The 19,865-nt window shown below is 41.6% G+C and overlaps 1 long non-coding RNA gene across 1 annotated transcript in view; it reads left to right on the top strand.

Moving 5' to 3' along the window:
* Positions 1 to 19,865, top strand: part of LOC121953225 — a 113,563-nt gene that overhangs the window by 50,037 nt on the left and 43,661 nt on the right. Inside the window, exon 3 of the long non-coding RNA XR_006106491.1 lies at positions 14,765 to 14,846. This is a non-coding gene — a long non-coding RNA (uncharacterized LOC121953225). The remainder of the gene's footprint in view (positions 1 to 14,764; positions 14,847 to 19,865) is intronic.

Genomic DNA, 19,865 nt, shown 5'->3' with positions numbered 1-19,865 from the left:
CTTGCAAATTGTGTAGGAGAACTACGGTGGCCAACACGAAAATGTGAATGGCTTTATCTAGAGCCAGTTTGGTTTGTCTGTTCAGGGCTGTAGTAGAAATAACACTGCGGATTGTGTAAAAGAAGAATCCGCTCCATGTGTAGCTATAAACAACTCATTTTCAGTTAAAAAAAAACCACATTGATTCTTTGCATCAGGTGATAGTAAAATTATGAAGCATAGTTGTGTATATGTATTTTCAATTTCTGCCAATATATCGCCCCAGATCCTACATACTGGCCCTTTGACATTTTTTCATCTGCATTTTAGTAATTTCACTGGTTTGAGCTGGTAAACTTGCTTTTCTCTGCCCATCTTGTGTCTTTTGTAAACCGAGCTGCTCCAGAACTTGCCTCTTAATGCCATTACAGAAACGATTCTTGTTCTTGTGAGCTCTTTGTGTCCAAACAAAATGGATTTCTAGATTGCGACAGGCCTTTTTTGTCATGTAAAATATCATCTCATTCATCCAAAAGATTCTGGTTCTTCTCATTGTAACAATACAATCAGCATTCCTGTATTGCTACCAAAGTTGAGCTCTAGTCACAAGCCATAGCTTACCAGAGTTTGAGCGGTGAGGACATAGGCAGTATTGATATGATGGGTGTGTGGGAGGGAATGGCACTTCAGTAAGGTCACAAGTCGTGCTTATGGCAGTCAAATTGTCAGCATTCTTTAACTGGAGCGGATAAAGCCCTTTGTTCCTCACAAAACACCCACTGCTTTTATGGGGTGAGAAATGGGTTCAACTCAGTCAATTCTGATGTATACAGAACAGTGGTAAAAAAAATGAGGTGTGAGAAAATGGTGAGTCTGAAACTAATTAGAGTAATACTGAGTAAAACAAATAACCATCCCACACTCTTCTAGACTGCAATAAACAGTATAATCGGTCTGCAACGTTACAGGAGTTATGTTTTGAGTTGGTGTAATCATTCACTTGTTACTGTACCCTGAGTCAGTCAGCGCCTTCATGACTTTCAACAATGCCCCGAGAACATGCCTCAATGTTTTACAACCACGCTGTTGGGTTTATAAGACAGAGAGATCACTGGCAATAGTGAGTAACAGCAAAAGAAAAAAATAAAGTCCCTTACTCAAAGTGCAACCTGCTTTTTTCCACTTACGTTTCCAAGAATGCAGAGATACCACAAAAATAATGTAAGAACACTCCTCCGACAGTGAGAGCAGCACTGTGTCTTCACACATAACCAATCCCTTCACCCAAACCATATTTCACCCCTTGTACACGTCGCTCTCAACAGAAAACCCAATTGTATTCCATAAAGTGGTCAACAATGCTCTGCACTCAATTCATAATACAAGCGTATAAATCACCTCAGAGAAGGATTTCTGTCTCTCTGGCTGCGAGTGGGTGGGGGAGGAAAATGGAGCTGTAACACGCGGCGAACACGTACAAGCTGACCTGAATGGCTGCTGGTATTCTGATTTCCCTCAGGAGCTCCTCTCTGGCCTGTGCCGGTGTTTTAGATTCCAGAGGGAGGCCATTAATGCTCAGCCTGTCGACCTGATCCATATGTATGGCTGGCTGTTCCGTTCTGTGCAGCTCCTGCCTCCCTGCCTGCCGACTGTATACCTGCCTGTCTCAAGGCCTGCCGGAGCCCCAAATTGGCTCCTCGTCCCGCGAAGATAGAAATAGAAAAGCCGACACGGGTGACACAAAAGACGAGCCGGGATGGTTTCACAAGGTGATTATTCAGACTGTGCGTCTGGATGTCTAGCAGTTGCTAATAGGCTCTATTTGCAGACTGAGGAACACAAACTGGGTTTCTGTCCTTTTAACTGTGGGACCAGTTGGTTTGGGTTATCAGTACATGACTGATTACCACGCTGTCCTGTCAAACAGTTCCCCCTTCTGACACTGTACTACAAACGAGGAACGCTTTTTACAGCAGCAATTACCCGAGTCTTGTGATGTGAATATCAGTTTATTGGTTGCAGTTCACTTGGTCTCTCTTTTGTTACCTTTCTCTCTCATCCCCTCTTTACTCTCAGGATCTGATTTGTCACTGGTGATGGGATTGGCCTGATATCCTTTTAATGGTCACACACACTTATGCGCCACCATCTCCAATTGGCCAGCTGTACTGAACAACGTCTAGACAGTCTAATTAACAAATCATCTCTGAAGCACTATTATCCCACTTGGTGACAGAACAGAGAAGACAGAAAGAGTGAAATTGAGTGCCATTGATTCCCTGTGTGATATTTGTTTCATTGCTGTCCTCCGATTAATTCATCCGACTCTTTCCTGCTCATGTGCACCCACTGTGCATTGCCTCGTGTTGATTCATAGGTTAAAAATATATATATATTTTTTGAGAAATGGCCGAGCTTCTCTTGACATAAATTTAAAATGCTAGTGGTGGAGGGTCTCTTTGTCTTTGTAATACTGGGAGCCGTTTTGGTCTGTGTTAATATTAAAAATTAATAAAGCCAGACCAGAAAATAAAGTGGATGTGAACTGTGCTGTCCAGATATAGCGAGCTCTCATCGCATCCATTTAGCACTCAGCATGAGTCTAAGTCACTTTCTGGAACAAATGGTGGGTGCAGCTTGTATCGCAATACATCTCGTCACATTAGGGTGCAGGACAGGGACAGGGGTCTGTTGGATGGAGGAAGGGTCAGTAGATAGCCTCTTGAAAACAAGCAGAAAATTTAATTAGAACGCTTCTGATATGGAGCGATGTACGCAATCGTAAGTGGAACAAATAATGTATATTGTGTTTTTTTCTCTGCTACTGCAGCATATAAAAACAGATAAATGAGGCATCATCTAATCACCACTAATAACTGAAAATATTTTATATGTCCTTAAGTATTAAAGCAGCTTATATAGTAGAGCAGATGAAGGACTTTGGTATGTCCTCCTCTGTAATAAATAAAAAGGCTGTGTGTGCATGAAACCACTTAGCCTCAGCAAATAAAACTCCAGTAAACAACAGGGAGCTCTGCTGAAAATTTATTTATGTTTTTATTTATATTGGCTTTTGAGAAACAATAAATTATTTTATTGTGTTAAACTAACAGTATTTTCCATCATCCCCTCACAACTGATGTTTTTAAATATCATTACACCAAACGACTCACAGCTTTCTTAATTGTTTTCACATAGAGATGGAAGGAAAATCTGTGCTCATGACATGTCTTTCAGTCATGCGTGTATATTTTGGGGGAGACACAGCGAACCTATATTTAGAACATGTGCATTTGCATTTGCCTCACTCAAAAAAACATGAAAGTGCAGATAACTTTTGTTTCGACAAAATTTAAGACATTAACACTGTTAAATGATGCAAAAAATACACAAACGAATGCAAAGAAATTCACCAGAATGTAGGAAATTAAGTTATTGACAATCAGAATTCACCAGTTTCATTTTTGTCCACATCAATGTTGAAACAAAAACCTACATTCTTGCTTTCAGCAACTGTACAGAACATTCAAGGAATGTTAAAGAAAATTATGTCCCTAAGCTTTCTTTAGGATTATAATGGCTTAAAGCAGAAAACTTTCACAAATATGTTGTATGTCTTTTTTGGTAGATTCAAGGGTTCTGAATGAAAGTGTCCACATGAACTAATAAGGAAATATGTTGAATACAGAAACTTAGAATAATTTGAATCCCCTCACAGAAAGGGATTAATAATGGCAGACATTGTATTTAATTTGTATTAATTTTATGCTTATAATTAGATGATTTAATTATAATGATCAAAGTGGGCACAATTTGTAACAGAGTAAAATATGTTATTATTGAATTAAATGTCATAAATTCATATAAATTTTTTCCTGTTACTATCCCCTTTTAAATTAATTTTCTTAATTTGGAAGTAAAGCTCCAAGCACACATGTAATATAAAGCAGAAAGTGCTGGCTGAAAGCAAGCTTTATCCCCCAAATCTGACAAATCTGGACTAATTGTTTTTGCATTTTATTCATTCATCTTTTATTCATATAACACGAGTATTATAGTATATAATATTACTGACATACTGTATGCGTTTATCAGTTTTACTTTGATTATCATAATTGTCATGAATCTAAAACAATTAAGATTTACAAGTCTTTTGCCAAGTGGAAAAATAAGGCTTAATGATTGGCTGAGAAAATGATCAAAGAACAGTTTGCCCATCACTTGTTGTTGGCTAGGGGTGTAATCCTAATGTTGGCAGTCTAGAAAGAGCCGACTGCCTTCCAGTCGACACTCTGGGAATAAAAGTCCTTTTTTTTTTTTCTTTCTTTCTTTTTTAGACGTGTGATTTCTGTATTTGATTTCAAATTGTTCCTCTCAAATTTGTCATCTGTGTTTATGCATTTAGAATTTTTAAACTGTTTAATACGAGTGAGAAAATTTAGAAATGTATGCAGTTCGAAGAGAGTCTGCAGGCAAAATCGTTCCACATACGCAGCCTTCTCTTCAGGGATGTGAGTGATATAAAATGTCTCGCCTGTGTCCCCTGTGAATTATCCCGTCAGTCTGTCATTAATGGCAGCTATAAGGCAGAACATGGGAAGAACATACACAGTGGGACACAGCTACCTACAGTATCTCTCTCTCCCTCCCGACACCTATCTCTTTTCCTTCTCTCTTATCTTCCCTCTCTCCACCTTGCATAAAACCCTAGTAACACTTTACTTTTATTGCGCTTAATGGAAGTCTCTCTTGTGCATAATGTGCTCACGAGGGTGTAACAACACCGTGTAAGAGCAAGTGTGCAGATGTAGCAGCTTGTTTTGACATTGTTGTCGCCTTGCAGTCTACATAAACTTAATGTAATCAAAGGATTTTGACTGAAACACAGTTTTATTGTGTATCCTGCTTAGACTTCTCCATAGTTTACTGCACATTGGAATAAGGCCATCCTAAAGTAAAGTGTTACCAAGACGATCCCTAAAGCAAGAGCTTTGAGAGCTATAATGCTTACACACTATCATCCTTGGTTAAAAACAAGGGGATTTATCAGGGATGTCTCTGCCTCGGCTGGGGCTAGGGGGACCAAATTACAGCCCCAGTGTCTGGTTGGAGGCGGGGAAGGAAATAGATGGGTCTAGATATAATGGTGATGGCCCCTGGGTGGTACTCCTGTGAGGGAGAAACAGGAGATTAGAGTGGAGGTGTGAGCTCGCAGTAAGATTACATTTTCCCTCTTTTTAATGGATAAGTGCTTCTCTTTTTTTCTCCTATTTCACTCCCACTATCCTGCTTCTGTTTCACAGTGTTCCTGCTCTCTCTCTGCCCTCCGTCACCACGCACACGCAAAACACACACGCATTAAAGAAGCATACACATGCACGTACACATGCGCACACGCCAAACACACACACGTCTCTCCTCTCTCCCTCTGTCACCCTCTCCCTCCGTCCTCCCTCACTTGATCCTTACACCTACGTGCTACAGATGGTTTCATTTTATAAGAGATAAAACCACATTTGGTGGAACTGATTAAACAGAGGGAACAACATCCCCATCTGCCATTTATTCCAATCTGAAATTGCTTGGGCAGATGCTGACATCTTTGGAGATGATTGATTCACCCCGTCTGGCCAGAGAGGAGTGGAGAGGAGAGCGGGAGCTGGAGCCTCCCCGGGGCTGCAGCTTCCTGCCGCCCTGCCATGGCACCACCACAGTGTCACTTCACCAGTGATGGAGCCCCAAGCCCCCACAACCCCCCCACCCCCCCTTCGCACACCAGTCTCCCATCGCTTGTCTCCAGCAAGCTGCTGCAATCAGCACAGGCCCTGATTGGACTTGGGCAGGTGAGCGCAATACACTTTAATCATGGGGCCATTACATGCCAGATCATCCCCTCTGTATCGGTGTGTGACTGTGTGGCGGCAGAGGTCTGTGCTTCTGTATGGATGCACTAAAGGGGTGGTTCTCCCAAATAACAAGTAACATATTTTCTCACTAACTTTTATCTAGCCATCCAGATAGTTTGGGTTTTATTTGCTTGGATTTCAGAGAAAGAATTTTGTTTGTGATCATTACAGCATTGACAAATAATATTGAAACAATAGTCTAAAGGATGCACAGCACAGGGGTTATCAGTGCTTGTCAGATTCATAGGTAAGGGTTAGACGCTACATTTACAGATAGGTTTAGAATGCTGTTATCAGCCTGTTTATCAGCCCATTATTTGTTGTCATTGGTAGCAGTTTTGTTAGCTTTCACGCATAAGGTTTAGGCGCTAATATCACATGGTTGTAGGTTTAGAAAAATGGTAAATGGACTGCATTTATATAGCGTTTATATGCATTTATGTGCAACTCAAAGCGCAAGCATCATTCATCCATTCTCCAAACATTCATTCACTGGTGACAAACATTCACATTCACTCACACACTGATGCCTCAGCTATAGGGAGCAATTTGCAGCTCAGCATCTTGCCCAGGGACTCTTCAATATGTAGACTGCAATGGCCAGGGGTTGAACTGATCTTCCAGCTGTTTAGTGTCCGCTCTACCTCTTGAGCCACAGCCACCTTTGATTAAGATTGTGGTTTGGCTTAAAACAAGTATGCTTATAACACAGATTAGTTAAAAGAACTCAGTGTTGACTTTTGGTTCCAGATGGGACACAAACCTCAGTCTCGTGGTTGAAAGTCCTGTGTTTGTTTGCTGCCTAGCAATAAACATGTCTATTTAATTATCTGATAACAGCATTATGAATCTAATACTAGGTTTAGAAGAGCCTCTGTTACCAATATCTATGATGCTGATAACCACTGATAACACCCATTTAATACAGTGATAACAGTCAGACTGGATGGTCATACCAACATCGTGATCCCTAGTGCCATGCCTCCGGTGTGAATAAAAAGTCAACAGGAATCTGCCTTTCAACAAATATTGTTAATATTTACCTGGATGCCCCCATACATGACTTTAGCTCTACTTTCTACTAAAGAGTCTACTAAAAGTGTAGCACGAGTGTTCATAGTGACATACAGGATAAAAAGGGAGTCAAGCCCACGTGTATAGCTAGATATCATTAGATGTAAGTGATTCTTTTAAAATATAGATGAATGAATCCTATAAGTGATTCACTGGAATCTGACAGTCCCAGAAATGTGCTCATACAGACCTTTGGCCTACATTGATCCCTAGTTGTTTACATTAATTATCATGCAGCTGGGACTTAAACCTGCCTGACGTATTGTAACCTTTAACCAAATAATCAAGGCTCTTTTCACATCATTCTCTTTGTGAACTTCTTTGATGGCACAGAAAGTGAACTTGAGTTGTCGTGCACTCTACCACCGAGGCCACACAATACGGCGGTTGTCTGAAAAGAATACCAATGGGTCCCTGGTGATTAGATATTCCACTCAACCTCCATCTAATCAACATTTATAGTGTCCTGCCTGTGGAATTACACTGCCCTCCACTAAATCGACTCTGCGTCATCACTTGTAAACACTCAAGCATTTTAAGATGGAAAACTCTTCCTGCAAAAGTGCCATCAAAGCCAGCGGTGTGTGAGTTCGAGTGTGCGATCAAACGCGCGTAGTCTCATAAAAACTGCTGAGCTGGGCTCTTCAATGCAATCAGGCGCCGGTCGCAGCTCATATACTTGTTTGATGATAACCGAAGATGGAGGGAGAGTGATGGAGCTCTCCAAGGGACCGCGGCGATAATTTAGCTCTGGGAGTGGGTGTGAATCATGGTGGAAGGCACAGGGGGTTTGAAGGTGGTGGATGAATCATTAGGGTGGGGGTGGGGGGGGGGGTAGAGAGATGGAAAAGAGGGTAGAGTCCCCGGGGACTTGGATCCATCAGACAGCACTGCTGTGGCCTCGACTCCTGCATCGACCCGTAGGACTGCAGCCCAAACCCGTCCATCTTTCTTTCTCATCTTGCTCCCTTTTTGCAAACTGTTGGTCTCACCATTCCTCTATCACTGTGATTCATAGCAGCCTCTCTCTGTCTCTCTTTCTGCTCTCCCTCTGTCATCAGGCATGTCATTCCACATCAGAGGCCTCATCTCTGCCTTCTCCATGTCTCTCGTAAGCCTCTTGAAGTATGACTGGGCCTGAGAATGGCAAATGAATTCCCAATCTGAATGCATACTCTCACCCTTTCCTCTCTCTGCTGCCCTCCATCTCTCGCCTCAGGCTACTCATTCTACCTCTCCTCCCCTCTATCCTCCTCTCCTCCGCTCCCCTCCCTGCACCCATGGCAAACTCTGATGGGATTCAGAGCGAATTGCTCACCCCTGGAAAAAAAGAATAACATAAAAGGAAGAAAGTGAATTGTTTCAGTTAGCCGCCTGCCATTTTTGCATGACTGTGTGACATGACGAACAGCGTGCGCTCTAAAACATAGCCCTAGACTGCCCTACTTCTCCCAGTGCAATAATCCATTACCAGCAACATCCACGCCTTTTCAAGAGTTTCAGCTCCCCAAGGCTTTGACTTTGGACAGGCAGAGGTTAGAGGAAAACAACCTGAAAACAGCCTTATCTCCCAACACACGAATGTTTGTTAAGGCTCCCCATTAAGTCTCCCCCTGAATTTGCATATTAATTGCATTTTGGCTCTACTTCCTTCCTTTAAGGCTGCTGTTTATAGGTGCTTTATTTCTTTGAGAAGACACAGATGTCCGCGGGGAGCTCACCTGCAACGGAGGACAAGAATTGAATTCCGCAGGAAATTGCTTTAACTTGAGTGTAATCGAATTTGCACCCACACACACCTTGACTCGAGGACCCGGAGGTCACGCTCGCACGTGGATATACGTGTACGGTACATAAAAATCCACACACAGCGTGTACTTATCAAACAGAAAGAAAGCCTTCTGAAACAACCTAAAGAAATGAACACTTCTACAATATGGAAACTCAGATGAATGTCATTTTCAAGCTCTCTGGCTCCCCCAGTACCTCTCACGTCTTACATAGTTTTCCGTCCTCTTCACTGCCTTTTCTTTTCATGTGAATTGTGTTTGCTGCATAGACATCAGAGCTTGGTTTGGCAGCTTTCTCAACAAATGTTTGAAAAGATGTGAAAGTTTTAATGACTGGATTGAGTAGGGGATAAAGGAACAGCTGGAGATTCTGTAATGTAGTGGCTATTCTTATATAGGAGAGGTACGCTCAAGCTGTCTCATTTGAAAACCGACGTTGCGGTTTTATCCGTACTTAAGAATAACAGGTGATTGAGCATTCTCTCGTCCCTATCTCCAAAACAATGTGACCATATGGGACTTATTTGAATATGATGTACTGAATGGCACTCTATATGTGTGATATCACATTATGCAGAGTGGGCCTATTTATTATTTTCAAGATAATAGTTTCATTTCACAGATTATGACTCACATGGATTTTTTTTCCCACAAGCTTGGTTGCAGTGGTAGCGTGCCATTTGATAGAGAAAGCAAGACAGTGGCTGTTATAACTGAAGAAGTCATTATTTTGATTATTATCCACTGCCAGTAACAATGTTTGTGATGATCTGTATCTTGAATATAGCTATTATATTCTGGGGATACAGCTAAATTCCACCACACTTGGTTTTATGGTAATGGTCCTTCATTCAACTGAAAATCTAATGATCTGTACTCAACCCATCGGAGTAACTCAGTTCCGGGGCATTGATTTCCTTTGTGTTGCAGATTGATCCGTGGCCTGTTAGAGCTCAATATGTCACAGCCTCCTGCAAAAGGGACACAATAAAATACAGATGCATGAACACAGCTAGAACAGAACAGAGGAAAATAGATCATATATCATGAAATATATTCTGCTTAAAGGTCCAGTGTGTAGAATTTAGGGATATCTATCGGCTAATCTCCTGAAAATAAGAATTGTTGTGTCTTTGTCACCTAAGAATGAGCTCTTCATATCTACACACTGACACAGTGTCCTAACAGGATGCGAGCATCAGGCTATTATGCCGCATCACTTAATATTGCACACTCGCTGTCCACACTGCATCCTTTGTAATGGAAATCCGTCACGTCATGTAAACAAACCACTTACCCATCAGCTGTGCAACCAGAGACATAACCACTGAAAAGATGGGTGAGAGGTTGTTTTTTTTTTTTTTTTCATTATTCATATTTACAACAACACTATCGCGTGTGACTTATAGATATTATTGTTGTAGCTTCCACACTATATCATACCACCATCTCCACTTTGTAATACAGACTAGCTTGCTAGCATGCAGTATTTACGGAAAGATTTAGCTCCCTGGCAATGTCCTGCCATCCAGAAGCCAACTTATTGTAGCAATGCCCACATTCCCATCATTCTAGTGCTGGACTAAGTAGATCGTGGTTATGTTTGCTGTTTTATGTTCCGAAACACAAATGTCACTTTCTGTCAGTGTTCATAATGTCTTTCTTCTGTAGAGGTGTGATATTCTCCACTGTGGACAGGCCACTGTAAGATTTAGGGCAGATGTCTTCACTTCAAACACAGTGAAGCAGCTGCGCCTTGTCCATTGAGGCGCTGTCAGTGTGAACGGCAGGAATGACATAGACAAAAGTGATGCTTAAAACAGCTTGCTGCATCACACTGTATTGTGCGGCATCACCTGCGGGCAGTTAGTCCAATGCAAGATTTTATATGCAAACCGATTTCGTCGCCGACACTCTCTCCATCGCATTCAGTTAGGACATGGTATGAGCTGGACCTCACCCACGAAGTACGTGGTTTTATGTTGGTCACTGAAGCCTAGTTCTCCTGCATTCTTGGCACGAGAAGTTTCAGTTCTGCAGCCTTTAATGCACATTTCAGTATGTATCACAAACTAATGCAAATTTACTGATTGACGCATGGCTTTATAAAAATTTTCATATCACAATTATCCTTGACAAACTAATTACGAAATAGGACATGATCCCGATAATCTTGAAAATATGCTTAAAACTCAGACTATAAAAATTATGAATGTAGCTGCTGTGACGTCACCCAGCAGTTTGTTGACGCCCGTTTTGAAGCAACGAGTTCAGCATTTCTGCCACCGCTATCTTGTTTGTTTTTGCAGCCAAAAGTTAGCATATGTAGATGAGAGGTTGGCTCTATGGGAGAGGGAGGTGTGGATCTGACTGAGAGGCGAAGGACACTATTGGATGATAGGTTGTCTTTTAAAGCACCCTGCCCTTAATTATGCATAACTAAGCCTTAATAAAATTTTAATGGCTGAGTTATAACAAAATTCACCCCCGTACAATTGTCATGAAAGGGGAAATTAGCTACAGAGACCCAAACTGTTGTTTTGTTCTAGGCTGTAAACATGTTTATTTCTGCTGGTAAGTTCACATTTTAACATGGGGCTCTATGAGTATCGACTCACTCTCAGAGCCAGCCTCAAGTGGCCATATGACAAACTGCAGTTTTGGTTATTTCGTGGTGACTTGTTTTTTCAGCCCCGGAAGTTACCACTTGTTCAAAATCTTAAAATAGCATTAAAACATACTTTGAGTGAAAATCCTTTTTAGTGTAAAACTACAATAAAATAACCTGAAAATACAGGTTTTCGAACAATTTGATATTGCATCATATCTTTTGATATGAAATGCCAATACTACTAATGCTTTTTTGAGACTGGTGCATATGCAGTAATTTTAATTGTTTTTTGGCCAGCAGTCTGTTTGGGTGCTGCTGGACATGATATTCACAATTATCCTGATAATGGAAATTCACCATGTTAAACTTGTTGTGAGTGTTTTTTTTTTTTTTGGTGCAAGCCCAGTTAACTTGTCCCATCCCTCCTTACACATAGTATAAAAAAAATATATATCATGGGAAACGATGGCAATTTCATAGATGCCACTGGATCTTCATTTGAACCATATCGTGATCATTAATGTGCTGCTATGCCACTGGCCCTAATGCCTCTGCCCTCTCCACTCTAGTGTGAATAATCCATGAGCAGTAGCCTGGGAGAACACAGTGTCATTATGGCTCCCACTGCAGTGGACCACTCCCCAGATCTCTCTGTAGCAGCATCATCTCCCTTCACCCATTGGACCACAGCCCCCTAAGGCAGATGCACACAAGCATGCACATATTAAACCCTTAGTCTTTCCATTAGGCCATTTACTGTAGCACCCTTAACATGGTTGTCTGGCTTCTCTGTCTCGTCTGTGCTAATGCAGACTGAGCGCAGACCCCCGCCAGCACATGTTTCAGAGATAAAGAGATCAGAGTCTCAGTATTGTAGCATTTATTGATGAGGCAAAACAAACAAAGAACTGCATGGGGACCTTGCAGCGCACTGCATGTGACACGCAGGGGCCGTGCATGAGCATGCATGCCTGTGCGTGCTCATGTTTTGAGTCGGCTTTGAGGAGGTTTCTATGTGATATGTGTGTATAATGTGTTCTAAGAGGTTCGGTAGGCACGCGATGGGACACATAGAGCTGCTCTCCCGCAGATGCAATTAGGCTAAATGGGATTATGCCTATCACATTTCAGACAGGCCGGCCCCACAGCCACCTGGGGGAGAGGGTGATGGGTGGAGGAGGAGGGGGTGATGAAGAGGGATAGAGAAAGGAGAAAGGGGGTGGAGAGGTGGAGAAGATGCAGAGAAGGGAATGTGGTCTCAGCAGAGACAGCATCCGGTGTGGTTATAATGCAGGCTGGAGCAGAGCACACTGATGCTATGCTGAAGGAGAAAACATGTCGGACTCCCTCACACTGTCTGTCCTCATAGGTTTGTGACAATACAAAGTATGAAATGCAGGATTCATATCAGATGATTCAACAGAGTTATGACCCTGCATATAGTGGCAGTATATGTTGTCCTTGATGTTATGTTCCATAGCGACCCGCTGTCCCATAGCGAACCCCCCCCCCCGGTATCAGGCTAAATGTCAGCAGCAACAAAGAAACCAAGGGAAGGGAGGCTGACATTTTCACACCGGGTGATTGCGCCCATAGATTCTCTTTACAGAAGTGGTACTCTATTAAACTGTGCGGTCACAGGGTGAAGGAGAGGACATAGATCAAGAGGAGAGGCTGTACGCGGTGAAAGTAGCTGTTTTTCCTGCAGGACATGTATGCAGAGTGCGGCAATCCAGAGATGAAGCAGAATGAAATTATCACGTTTATAGTGACCAGTATTAACAAGATTATCTGTATTATTGCGGTTCTGTTAATACTTTCAAACTTGGATCAACATCAGTTTCCTTGTGCTGCATTCAGACCCCTATCACAAGCTATTTAAACATCTGAAATGTTGGCAAATTGGTTTGATTTTTTTCAAAATCTTGGAGGAAAAGGCAAGCAGCAGTTTGGCAAGAAAATTGCAAAAAAAAAAAAAAAAGGATTGAGACAAAATTATTATAATTTTTTTTTTTAAATGAGAGGAAATGTCCATAAGATTACAGTTCTAATATAATTATTATATATTGAATAATTATATACTTAAATGTTAAAGAAAAAGAAAATATTTCATAATTATTACTTTATTTTTTTGGACATTTTTTCCTGGTCATTCCTGGACTTTTCTTCTTTCTATTTTTTTTCTTTCTTTCTATTTTTTGAAGTAATTTTGTTGTAACTTTATACTAATTTCTCGCTTATTTTGGGGTCATTTCTTCTTAAATTGCTCATTGCCTCCTTTCCATATTTTTAAAAGAAACCAAGCCAAAATGCTCAGGTTTCAAAGGGTTAAAATGTGCTGAAAATGTTGAAAAAAGAACAGCACAATCCACTCTTTGTTTGCATAAACATTAGTATAACAACAACATACCATTTATTTGAGTTGATAAGCAGCCTGCCTTTGAAAATGCTGGCCCAAGTGTCTCTGTCATTGTAGATGAAGACAAGAAACCACTATCATTACAAGGGCTGGGTGTTATTTGTTTGTATTTCCAATATGGGTGCTCAAATTATACAATGTCAAACAACAGTTACAGTACTTTAATTAGCAAAATAAATTGTCTCCGTAACTCAAGAGGGACATTTCTTCATTATCTGTGAAGAAGCGGGTGAGGTAGTTGCTACAATGGGAATAGCTGGTCCACTGTAACAGTTCACCAACTTTTCCTCCTAATTTTGGGGCTAACCCCATTCACTTTAATCAGCAGGTGGCAAGCAAGACAGGGGAACTTGGCTTGGGTCTTGAGGAGTTAAAGCATTTATTCACTGACAAATAGCCTAAACTGTGCACATATTGCAGTGCTACATTTAACTTTATACTCTCTGCCCCATATGCCGCGGCCTCACTGTCACACATCACTGTCACACACATGCTCTCTCTCTAAATCTCTCTTGGACGCAGACTCGTTGGGAAGACTTTTGCCAACTTTTTTTTTTTATTCGAGACAGTATTTACAGCATATTTTGTATTTAATATGCAGTTGTTCAACCCAGTAAACAAAAAAAAAAAGATAGATCTTAATGATAATTATGTTTTAGTAACCGTTTGGGCCGCATGATTATGGTCAAAATGATAAACAAGATTATTTTGATAAATATTGAGATCATGATTATTTATGACGGTTATTGATCTTAGGGACAAAGTCTTTTTATTGCACTTTCACATTTCGCAGATCACTGCCTTCACTTCTACATTGTGCTATATTGCTGCTAATTAACAAATCTTTGCATCATAAGACTTAAAAGGTTCCTTTTCACCTGAATTCAGTGCATCTCCTACGGATGCATATCCGCTACTGTATTATTATTTATTTATTAATGTAATTTTTATATTATCCATCATTCTATTTTATTTTTTTTCACAGTGGTCACTGTACTGAGATGTGCTGCAGCGTCACTGTTATGGATGTCTGAGTTGACTCTGGACAAAGATGGGGATTTAATGAGGTAAGTAATGCAATGTTCCTTTTCTTGGACCGTCTGCAGTCGTAACATTCAGTAAAGTTTTACTCAGGCTGTAGGCAGCTTTAGGGTACGTGCGTAGCAGCATGACATCTCATTAAAAGTGAAGGTTGGTTGTTAGCTCATGAAGCGCTTGTTTTCAAGGAGCAGAGCTTGAATTTTTAAAACATCAGTATTGCAGTCGGTCATGTTCATTTGGTTTTGGAAATATTTGATTGATCGTGCAGCCCTACTAATTGTGGGGAATTTTACCATGGTTTATCGTGAAACCAGTCACCCTACCACATTCTTAAAAACAAAAACAAAAAAAAAGGATTTTTTTAGTTGTGACAAAAGTATTGATTTCTTAAAGTCTCCACATCTCATATCATTCACAACATTTGTATTTCCAGAATGACTTAGAAGTATATTGAGACTAGCCTCAGCACATACAGTATTGTTAGGGCAGAATTAAGAAATAGAGTTGTCATAATAAAACAACTGAAAGTGAAAACAACTGCGAGCTTCTGTATAGGCAGATTTTTGCCGGTTACCAGTTAGTTCCAGCCATTGCATTTTACCCTACGTAACAGATTACTGATGTCGGCCAAATCTTAAAATCTGGACCTGAATTAGTGCAAATTGTTGCGGTATAATAATGTTATGAATCTGACTGTGGAGGAAGTCTTTACATCTATACAACATTAGGAAACAGGCTCCTCTTCGTCCTTGTTTTCCACCTTAAGTGTTTGCTCAAACTGGCCTCTGTCAGAAATGAAAGGTCTTGGGACCAAAGATTTAATTAAACATGTACAACTCCCTTCTCCTGTCAGCCATCACAACTCACACACACACTGAACAGTGAGACATGTGGGCCAATGGTGGACCTTCCTCACCTACATGCACCTCCTTGGCAGGAGCAGAGCAGAGCGGGGCACAGTGCCGCCATCCTCCCAGTCTCCCACGCTCGCTCTCACATTAATCAAAAGGGATGTGGTGGTTCCCAGCTCACCTCGCAGTCCCCTGGTGCCAGCTGTGTTTGGGACGGGCCCTGTTGGCCTGCCTGCCCCTAATCACATACTGTCATTGTTCCTTCGGCCTTGTAAACACCGAGGCTGCTACAGCTGATCAAATCCAGGGTCACATACGCTCAGTCTCACATGCACAGATGCATGTGGGCATACATAGAGCTGCCGAAACACATACATTCACATTCTCAGAAGTGAAAATAAGTGCATCAGACACTATCTCTGTCTTACCTTCAGTTTAGCCATATATAAATATAATTTATTAATCAGAGCTAAAATTAATTCATCAAGACATCAAGTAATCATGCAGGGTAAAGTAATATGACGCAGGCGTGGGCGCTTCCAGTCTCCTCTCTGTCAGCTCCGCTTAATTATGCTAAATTTAGGCATTTATGTCTATTTTGTAAGTCTTGCTTGTACTTTATGTAGTTGGTGTTGGACAGTGGTGGTGTGTGGCTGCAAGGAGCAGGGGACGCTTCCTAGTGTGCGACCCAGCAGTCTACCGATAGTTTTATATGTGATTGGTCGACTGTGAACAGAATTGCTCTTTTGGGATAAATGAAGTTGTCTTTATCTTTATCTTTATCTTTATCTTTATCTTTATCTTTATCTTTATCTTTATCAAGTCCCTCATCAGGATGAGGATATCAACCCACCAGTCTGTAAAGTCTTCTCCTGTCAACCTCTAGCTAGCTTCTGTTGAAAAAAAAAATAAAAAAAAATTCTGGTCCAATTCTGTAGCCAGTTAAGATTAGTTTTATTCACTTTACAGTGGAGACAGAAGTTCACAGTAAGATTGTAGAATTCTGTCCAGAGAACAGCATTTGGCGAAAGGTTCATAAACTAGCAGCAGGGGTGTCCAAACTTTTTTGAATGGGGGCCAGATACTTCTGCCAGCATGAAGTGAACAGAAAAAATGCAAAATGAACTTGTTGTTTAACGAGTATTGTGTGGAGCGCCACATAGCATGGGCCATGATTGGCCCCGGGGTGGGACTTTGGACATGCCAGCTATTGAATCAAAGGCTATGCTAAAACAATAAGCTGTGGGCTGAGCTAATCAAGAGTTGTGACTGGCAACACGAGTGAAACTCAGGAAACTCAGGAAAGACAATTTCACATTTCAGTGTGATGCAGTTAAATTCAAAGTCACTCATGTTGCCCTAATCCCCTCAACACCTACATGAATCAGTAGCTAAAACAATTACACACTATAAATATTAAACAGTTGACTTAATGACTCAATGTGGACAGGAGGGGCAGTTATGAATTAAGATGAAACTAAAACTGTATGGTAAAACATTTTCTTCTACAATAGCTGCTAGCTATCCAGGTTGACGTATTTAAATGTCAATATTAGTAAACGTTGAGTAAAACATGGAGAAGAATGAACACCAACTGAACTGGCATCCTGAGCCATTGTACATCATTAGAAATAAACAGGACAACCTCCGCACTGCGTCGGTTTATAGGAAGGAACTACATAAGGAACTGTAATATCCTTTGATTCATCAAAACTTGACTAAATCCTGGACATCGCTATTGAGCCCAGGAGGCTCTTTTTATAGATGCCAAACTTAGAGAGCAGAGCACTCTGGTGAGAGAAGAAGAGGAGGCGTGTGCCTTACAAGTGAATAAGGACTGGTGTGGCGGTGGGAATGTGAGTTGCTGTCCTGTTCCTGCTGTGCTGCCATACACTGTTCAGAGGTGGCTGCAGAGCTGCACCTCATTAAGATATTTCACCCTTAGTGCCAAAGCACATGCAGATAAGGACAATAACATTTCCCGTGCTGGTTCCCTGTGGGTTCGATGCTTCATGAGAAGCCCATGTGAACAGTGAGTGTGTACATTTGTCATTGTGAGCAAATAAGTGTCTGGGTACAACTGGACATCTCTTAATGAAGAGGAATTAAACGTGGTAGACCACTGAGAGAGTATACAATATGCTCCTGAACACGGGGGGACAGAGAACTGAGACTGAGTGGGGGGGTGAACTGGAGAGCTGTGATAGGATACGGCCCATTAATTATTGAATTTGCTGACGTTATGACAAATGGCGTTGTCCTAGCCCTCACTGGTGCCTGTGACTTTTACAAGGCCAGCTGGACATAGCCTCAGCATTTCTGCTGTTAAATCACGTATGCAGGTTTAAAATCTGTGCAGTTTTTTTATTCAGGCTGAGAGATTTTCTCAGCCCACCTGCAATGTGGCAGAAGTTAGATTAAGTGGTTGGAGTAAAGCATCTCTAAGCTGGGGTCATTTACACTGTTGCAGAAATCCTCCATGCAGGTTTTGGGAATGAGAGTAATTGAGTGAGGGTGCATGTAGGTGAGACACAAGTCAGTGTGGGAGTCAGTTGCACCTCCGTGTTGGGTGTTTTTTGCGATGCGAGGCCAGCGGAGAAAGAAAGGCAACATTGTGCTGTGTTTGCACTGTGTGGGACGGCCTCCAGCTCCTGACGTGTATGTGGTCAACTGTGCCCTAAGGAGGCGTCCACTATGAATTGTGGGCGAAAACCCTGGAGGCTCTGGAGTGTATATAAACCTTGTACATTTGGCCATGCGTGCTGTGAACACAAAGTACTGTACCTAAAACAGTAAATAAGTTGTGCTTTTACTGGAAACCTGAACTTCTGTCCACTGTGTGCTTGTGTCTGCTTTTCTTTGTCCGTGTCTCTGCCTACCTTTAGTCGATTGTGAGCAATCCGTCAAAGATGCATTGTTTCATTGTTCACCTGACTGCATCTAACCTTCAAACACCTCCAGTGTGAATAGTGAAGAAAATGTTCACAAAACAAGACAAAGAGAGAACACAAGTGCAAGTTAGTTCTCAGAGAATGTGCTGAACTCCGCACTGAATACAAATGTGTCTTGTTTAGTTTGTCTAAAATAAGCTCCATTACAGCTGTTAACCTTTAATAGCAACAATGTATCACCTGAAGAAGAAAGAACACACTGCTGTTCATCTTTATCACTTCTTTAAATATCTTGCAAAAATGAGTCTCTGGTGAATTGCACAGGGCTAAAGAGTTACTAATTTGAATAGCTAAACAACCGGGGACCACATACTGAATAATGATTCCTTTTATATGAGACACTTAAGATTGACTGAACTGGAGCTAGAATAATAGCAGCATTTATGAGTCAAACGTATGGTGAGAAGTCACAGAGGGCATTCTTGGTGTATTTATCTCCTGTGGTGTTTGCCCGTCTTCGAAAAGAGTAACTGTGTGTGAGGGAGCTGGGGTCTGCAGGCCTTTATTTCTTTGCTAGCCGCACCGTCGTTAATGGCCATCCCTGTAGATACAGCCTGCTGCCAGCTGCTGCTCTGGCCCTCTGGAAAAGAGGCTGGCAATTAGACCTTGCACTTAAAACAAGGTGAGTCAGGACCTTTTAATGGTGCACTATTTCTGCGCTCCCACACATGTGGCTGCTTAGATTTTCGCTGCGCCAGAGATCTCCGGGTACTGAGGCGTGGAGGTGACTATGTCCAGGTAGTGGGTGTCTCGGTAATGGTGCAGAATTGTTCTGCAGGAATAGCTTTTTGTGAAAGTGTACGTGAGCTGCACTTTTACCTTCCACTGGAAGCCATTTGTCAATAGTGTTTATTATTTCAGCATCCCATCCAATATGCTGGAATATGTGATATTGCTGACATTATGTTTGAGAGCTACAGGGCTACTGCTGCCGCATGTGAGCTCTGTATTGGCTCCCTGATACTTTCTATCTGGAGGGGGTGAGGTTAACTTTGTAATTCTGTCCTGCCTCTCATCTCAGACCTTGATAAGATGGAGGTGAAAGGCTGCCTGTGTTTAGACTGCTGCACCTTGTTTCCTTGGACCTTACCCAGCTAACCTTGAGTCTATATGACGATGAGCGTAAAAACGCACTGGTATGCATGCTCTCTCCCTCTCTCTTGCACACGGAGAAACATACACAAACATACACACAGCATGAAGAAGGCGTATGAGCATGAGCATGGAAATAAATTATTTACTG

The sequence above is a fragment of the Plectropomus leopardus genome, chromosome 14 (genome assembly GCF_008729295.1).
Source record: "Plectropomus leopardus isolate mb chromosome 14, YSFRI_Pleo_2.0, whole genome shotgun sequence".
NCBI classification, from domain to species: Eukaryota; Metazoa; Chordata; class Actinopteri; order Perciformes; family Serranidae; genus Plectropomus; species Plectropomus leopardus.
Note: the sequence above shows the minus strand (reverse complement) of the source record. Positions and strands in the feature narration are given on the sequence as shown.